General features: G+C 41.4%; 1 non-coding gene across 1 annotated transcript; it reads right to left on the bottom strand.

Moving 5' to 3' along the window:
- Window positions 1–5,769: 5,769 nt before the first annotated feature.
- Window positions 5,770–5,876, bottom strand: LOC144684109 (U6 spliceosomal RNA). The gene has a single exon (XR_013577393.1). It is a non-coding gene; the product is annotated as a U6 spliceosomal RNA (small nuclear RNA).
- Window positions 5,877–7,410: the final 1,534 nt, after the last annotated feature.

Here is a 7,410-nt window from a genome sequence, read left to right as displayed (position 1 = left end):
CTGCTCATTGGATAAAGCAATTAGTTGATTGCTAATGAGAAGTGGAATCTAAAGCCACCTCATTTTTGTATTGATTGGTCTTTGATGTGTCACTTAGGCCTAAGAGAAATGTGATTGGTGATACAGTTTGTGTGCAGATCTAGGGCAATATTGATTGTGTTACTTCTGTGAAGACTCCATTGGTTGTCCTTACATGGTCTGACCTATACGTGACTATTCCACACCAACGTGTTCCACTCTCTCTATTAGCTGAGTGGGCCACTGAGCTACATTTCAAGCAGGCAGCTCCCACCACTTTGTTAGTGAAACCAGGGAAGGGCAATAAATGTCGACCTTACTAGCAATAGTTACACTCTGATGATGAATTAAAAAATTAAACCATATATAATGAAAATAAAATTGTATCTATTGTCCACTGCTGGTACTCTCGTAACACAAATTACAAACTGAGGTTCACAGGTCACACAAATCTGCATTACTAAGGCAATAAGGAAAGCTTCAAGTTAATTATGCATTGCAGAACAGTCTCAAGGTGCTGCTGATTATTGCAACTGTTGTGATATGAGGCACTTGTCCTTTAAGAGAGCAGATCTTAAACTGCTCAACCGGATGTGATATATTAGTCCCGTGACTTGTAATTATTCTACAAGTGGCAACAGTTGGAATCAATGTGCTACCTGTAGTCTCCAAATTAAATCTATCTGTAGATAGTAATATCTTCTAGTAAAGAACTCACATTATTGTTTCACCAATCCTGTCATATGATTGGTACGCTTATGTCAAAAAGAAGATTGTAACAGCAGCAGTCTTCTATGAATCATTTCACTTACCCAACAATTGAAATGAAATAACTGCAATTGCTTATCAGTGTCAGACAAAGGAGAAACCTTATGTTAAGAGGCACTTGATTAAGAACTGCAAACAACTAAATGACCATCTTTTTATAACACAAAAGCTAGGTCGTGAATAATTGAGCTGACCCCCTATATGCACGCATGTCACCATCACACCTTTCCTTTTCTTTCATCGTGATTATTCCATCATGGTGTACCCAAGCTATTAGACTTGGAAGATGGCAACACTCTCAGACATGAGACCATTCTCAACTTGATGGAATCGTACCCAAACTCTGCAATTAATTGGAGTTCAGGAAAAGGGAGTAAATGGGGGTTTAACACAATGCTGAGATACCAGTGTGACATCTATGAAATCCTCCAAGACAGCAACTGTTTTACACAGAGCCCCAATTAGACGGTGGACAAGTTAATGAAGTGTGTACAGTGACGACTTTCATTGAGTCACCCCCACCTCCAAAAACATATTTACATCGAGATCACCGCCTTCTAGTAATATCAGAATGCTGGAACAATCCTAAACTTTGTCACTGCCTTGCCTCCACATACTGGTTCCAAAACCAACGGAAGAGATTGGGTTTAATTAATTCATCATTTGTTTATTGCTTTAAGTTTCTATCAAAGCAATCATTTTGTCCCACTTTAGACACTGCATCCACAGTGATTGTTGATTATAATTATGGTCAATGCATCGATATGAATATACAGAGAGGAAAATGCATAATGAGATAAGATATAGCTGACTTTATGAAAATAAAGAGATTGGGAACCCTGTGTGGATCAATCTTGATGAGCAGCATGAAAGCAAAACAAGATAGCAACAAAGATGCATTTGGGTATTATCTAAATTAGTGGCTGCCTTGTTTTTGTGTGTGTCATAAACAAAGAAAAGGTTCATTACTTTCGGTGATTATATTTAACAGGGTGTATGACAGATCTTCCTGAGATATACAGCTAATTTCTTTAACTGCATGAGAACCCATATACAATAATAATTTTGGTTGTGGACTGTGATATTCTCAAAATGTCTTTTTAAAGGGGTGAAAGTTATTTATGGTCCTGTTTTTCATGCATAGTACGAGAAAAAGTAGTGTGAGCCTGCAATGATCAACAAGCATGTGCTGATTTGGGGGATTTTTCTGCAGTTTCAGTGGCACAGACCACTCCAGAAAGTGAAAACACAAACAAGCCCAAGAGCTGAGAATCCTCATTTCTATCCCTGTTTACTGGGTACACCATGTGATCCCCTTGACTTTAAAAGGTGGAATAATAAACACTATTAGAACATGACTTAAGGCTATAAACTACAGCTTGTACTTAGATAGCACTGTTATTGTAACCACATAGTTGCCTCTCCATGGCTCATGGAGGGGTTCATCCCTTCAATCACTGGTGCCCACCTGCCTGGCCCGGGCATATTAGCACAAAATTCTCACTACCCTTCAAGGGTGCCTCAACCTGGAGGTGTCCTCCTCCTCTCCCTGCAGCCTTAGCAGCAGCCACCTCTATTGGTGGCACTGTGAAGACTGCCAAGCAGCCGGCCCTCTGATTGGGCCAGCAGCAATGCGAGGCAGGCTGGCATCCTTCATTAGATGGCTCTCTCTTAATTGGCTGCCGCTAGTAAAATCCCCCACCCCTGAAGTCCCATTGTCCGCCCTCGCATGCTCAAGACCTGCTTTCAGTCCTGGTGGTCGAAGTCAGGCCTTCTGACCAAACTCCAGCCTAGGTATATTTTTTTCAATCAGTGTCAATGACCATTCCTGTAAGCAGTCCTGTATGAACTGAGCTGCATATTTTTCTGTTCAATATCAAGATAAAATATGAACACATGGCAATGAAGGGCAGGTAAAGACAAGCTGGTCAACTAAACCTAGCCAAAATACAAATGTTACAATATTCTGAAATGAAACAAAGAGCAATAATAAGACCATATAAATAGAGGCATAGAGAACAAACTCAAGGAAGTTAAGCTGAATCTTTATAAAACATTGCTTCAGGCTCAACTGTAGTATCATGTTCACATCTGGACACTGAACTTTAGGAAGGATGTGATGGATTTGGAGAAGGTCCTTATGATAATCGTTCTAGAGATCAGGGACTTCAGCTATGTGAATAGATTGGAGAAGCTGGGGCTGTTCTCCTTAAAATGAAGTTTGAGAGGAGATTTGATAGAGGTGTTCAAAATCGTGAGGGGTCTAGGCAGAGTAGATAGAGAGAAACTGTTCCCATTGATGAAGAGTTGAGAACCAGAGGACACCGATATAAGGTAAATGGCAAAAAAGCCAATGACGACTTAAAGAAAAACCTTTTTACGCACCGAATGGTTAGGCTCTGGAATGTGGGTATTAGAGTGTGGTAAAGGCAGATTCATTTGTAGCTTTAAAAGGGGAATTGGATAAGCACCTGAAGAGAAAATATTTAAAATGCTAAAGGGGAAGGATAGGGGTGTTGGACTGGCTAAGTTGCTCTTGTAGAGAGCTGGCACAGACACAATGGTCTGAATAGCATCCTTCTGTGCTGTAACCATTCTATTATTCTATTTTAAACTGAACATATAATAATGTACAGAGCATCAGTATCAAAAAGTGTGCTACATCTCTAAATGCAATGGAGAATGGATAAATACACAAATCAAGGAATCATGTATCAAACAATATGGTTATAATGGGAGATTTTAATTCTCACAGTTTGGAGAAGTATAATAGCTCCAATAATAGGCACCAAATTTCTAGACTGCATTTGGGGCAATTTTCTAGGACAATATATTTTAAAATAGATGAAGGAACACACCATATTACATTTGTATTGAATAATTAATCAGATTAGTGAACAATTTGATGGTAAGAAACATCCTCTGAATATTGATAATAATATGATTGAACTTGAGAACAGATTTGAGGGGCAGAATTAAGGAAGAGTATTCAATAAAAGTTGATACGATGCAAAATCAATACATACCTATAAAAGGCAAAGGCTCCACTAGTGTAGTGAAACAACCATTGTCAATAAATGAGGCAAGAGACAGTATGAAGCTAAAAGAAAAAGTGTGAGGAATAGTGGAAATCCAGTGGACTGGGAGAGCTATAAAAATCAACAAAAGGATAGAAAGAAAATGAAAAGAAGACATCAAAAGTAATGTGAAAAGGGGTTTTAAGGCCAACAGCTATGAATAAATTAAGAAGATAAGTGGTAAGGGAAAACGCAGGCCCCATTGAAGATAGATTCAGAACAGACTATAAATGGACAGTAAGGAAATGGCTTGTTAAATGAACAATTTGTACTCACCTTCACAGTGGGGAAAGAGAATAAATTATCAGAGATACAAATGAACCTAAAAAGATAATTGGGTTTAATAGATGTTTTTAAAAATTGGTAATGTGGGAATAATGGACTTCAGCGAGACAAATCTCCAGGATCTGATGGTTTCTGCAAGGTATGAGGAAATTGCATTAGTCATAATTTTTCAAAGCCCTATAGATTCAGAAATTGTGCCTTTTGATTGGAAATTGCAAATGCCTCTTCATTATTTCAGAAGCTGGTAGGGAGGGAGAATGCAGGAAACCACAGACCTCATCAGTTTAAAATCAATTATGAGGCAATTATTGGAACCTATCATCGAGACAAAGTGACTGAGCATTTGGACATATCAGATGATCAGACAGAGTCAGCAAGGATTTGTAAAGCATGGGTCATGACTGACTCGTTGAATTTTTTCAGTAACACTTATGAGTTAAAACAATTAACTAAATTAACAAATAAGGGATAAATCAAGTACAGCCTCTAAGTCAGGTCAGCTGTAAAATCAAGGAAAAAGTTTAAAGGAAACTTAAAAACATTAAACCAAAATGTGATTAAAGGGGTCAATAAAACACCCCAGTCCCCGCGGTGCCCACAGAGCACAGAAGGCCTCGAGAGTGCCGGCAGACACCGCGTGCTCCCTCTCCAGGGACACCCGGCCGCGAACGTAGCCGCGGAAGAGGGACAAACAATTGGGCGGGACGACCCCCTCGATCGCCCGCTGCCTGGACTTGTTAATGGCCAACTTGGCCAGGCCCAGGAGCAGGTTCATGAGTAGGTCCTCCTCCTTCCCGACCCCCTTCCGCACCGGGTGTCCGTAGATCAGGAGCGTGGGGCTGAAGTGCAAACAAAACATTAATAAAAGGTTTTTTAAATAACTGAAAAGGGAATGCAGCCTACCACACCCTATATAAGCATGGTCCATGGACTCCACAAGACCACAAAAATGGCAGGTGTCCTGGGAGTCCGTGAACCTACATATTCTCCGATTGTGGGGGACTGCTGCGTAGGCACACTAGCGCCTGACCGCCCTCCCTAAGCGGGTGACTCAGAACCTCAGCAGCGACTCAGTGCAATCTTTTGTCCCAGAAGAAGTCGACGAGCATTCTCTGGATTTTTCTGACAAAGTCCGGGGGAGGGGTCAAAGTGACCAGCCGATACCACAACATGGCGGCGATCAGCTGGTTTATGACCAGAACTCGACCCCGGTAAGACAGCACTCGGAGCAGTCCTGTCCAGCGCCGCAGGCAAGCGGTGACTTTCGTCTCCAGTTCCTGCCAGTTCGCCGGCCAGGATTCCTCAGCAGGGCAGAGATGGACCCGCAGGTAGAGGAGGCTGGTCCTGCTCCAGGTGAAAGGCCTGAGCTCCTCGGGTAGGGGATCCATCTGCCACGGGCCGACCAGGAGTCCAGAACATTTATCCCAGTTGATCCTAGCAGAAGAAGCTGCAGAGTAGACCTCCTGGCACTCGCGCATCCTCCGCAGGTCAGCTGGGTCGCTAAACATAAGGAGCACGTCATCGGCGTAAGCCGAAAGGACCACCCCGATGCCCGGCCCGCGCAGAACCAATCCCGACAACCTCCTCCACAAGAGACGTAGGGAAGGCTCCACGCAAATAAAAAAATATGGAACGCTTCATGAATTTGCGTGTCATCCTTGCGCAGAGGCCGTGCTAATCTTCTCTGTATCGTTCCAATTTTAGTGTATGTGCTGCCGAAGTGAGCACATTTTTTCAGTAGGTGACTGATAGAGTTGATAAGTGAGTGTCTCTATGCATGTTATCTATTGGCTTCCCGTTAAGACATTTTCAAAGGTACTGCTTAAAATAAATTAAGTGTTCCAGCTATTTAGAAAACAGTGGCAGTTCAGACTCGGTGTATTATGTAGTAAGCCAAATACATCTCTGGACCAAAAGTTTCAAAATAGCCATTCCATAAAAAGGTTTTGGGTGACATTCTATTGCTTATCTCACCACTTGAATCCTTTTGTGGATTAAAGCCTTGCTACCATTTTGCCTCAGATGAGACTGTCACTAGGCTAACCATGAAAGAAATGCTACAGGATACTTGTTTAACCCTCTTACAGACACTATAATTGTCTTTTGTAGCATTTCCTGCATCACAAAACATTGATGCATGCATCACTTCAGCTACCAGCATACAGAGCTGTTATAATAACCAATGTGCTGCAATAAGCACTGGAAACCATACTTCAATGACTTGGATGAAGGAAGAGAGAAATATATATCCAAGTTAATAAATGACACTAAGGAGCAGTGTGAGTTGTGTAATGGGGAGCCGAAATTTACAAAGGTGCAGTGACAGATTAAGTGAGCAAAGCTGTAGCAAGTGGAGATCAATGTGGGGCAGGGTGAGGTCATCTAATTTAGGTCCAAGAAAGATAAAGTAGTGTATTTTCTTCATGGTGAGAAACTACAAACTATGGAGGACTAAAGGAATTTGCCCACAAATTACTAGAAGCTGGCGCACAGGTGAAAAAAGAAATCAGAAAGGCTAATAGAATGTTGACCTTTATCTCAGCAGGACTGGAATACAAGAATGAAGAAATGATGCTACTGTTCCATAGAGCCTTGGTCAGACTCCATCTGGAGCACTGTGTTCAATTTTGGAAGCATGTAAGGGGTCTTGGAGGGCATACAGTACAGATTCACAAGAATTATACCAATGTTTAAAGTGTTAAATTACTAGGCCAGCCTGCATAAATTTAGCTTGTGTTCCTGTAGTAATTGTAGTTCTGATAAATGTAGGACTGTACCTTTTAAGAATAATCCTGTGTTGTAAGATCACATGATCTGTGTAAACCAGTGAGTTAGCAGTGCGGGGAACCTCTAGAAGAGAGTTCTTCTTTAGTTATAGAGTTAGATGCACACATGTAGCTGCTGCTACTGTCTTACAAATAAAGTTCAACGTTTCCACCAAGAAAAGTTGCCCGGAAAATCAACTCTATAACAAACTGGCAACAAGGATAAATCAGATCTGGTGCTGTCCGTCCACCCAGCAATTGTGAGTATCTAAGATAATTAAAAAGAAAGGAAGATATACTCATCTGAGATGCCACAGTTTGGCAGAATCGATCCCTTTGAACCAGCCACAGAAGACTGGTCAAAATATATAGAATGTCTTGCATTCTACTTTCAAGCCAATGAAATCATGGGGGAAGAAAAGAGGAGAACAATTCTCCTGAGTATTTGTGGGAGCAAGACATACAATTCAATTTGAAGCTTGATGGCCCCCAGTGCC

The sequence above is a fragment of the Cetorhinus maximus genome, chromosome 8 (assembly GCF_964194155.1).
Source record: "Cetorhinus maximus chromosome 8, sCetMax3.hap1.1, whole genome shotgun sequence".
NCBI classification, from domain to species: domain Eukaryota; kingdom Metazoa; phylum Chordata; class Chondrichthyes; order Lamniformes; family Cetorhinidae; genus Cetorhinus; species Cetorhinus maximus.
The sequence above is the reverse complement of the archived record's forward strand: the minus strand, read 5'-3'. Positions and strand labels throughout refer to the sequence as shown.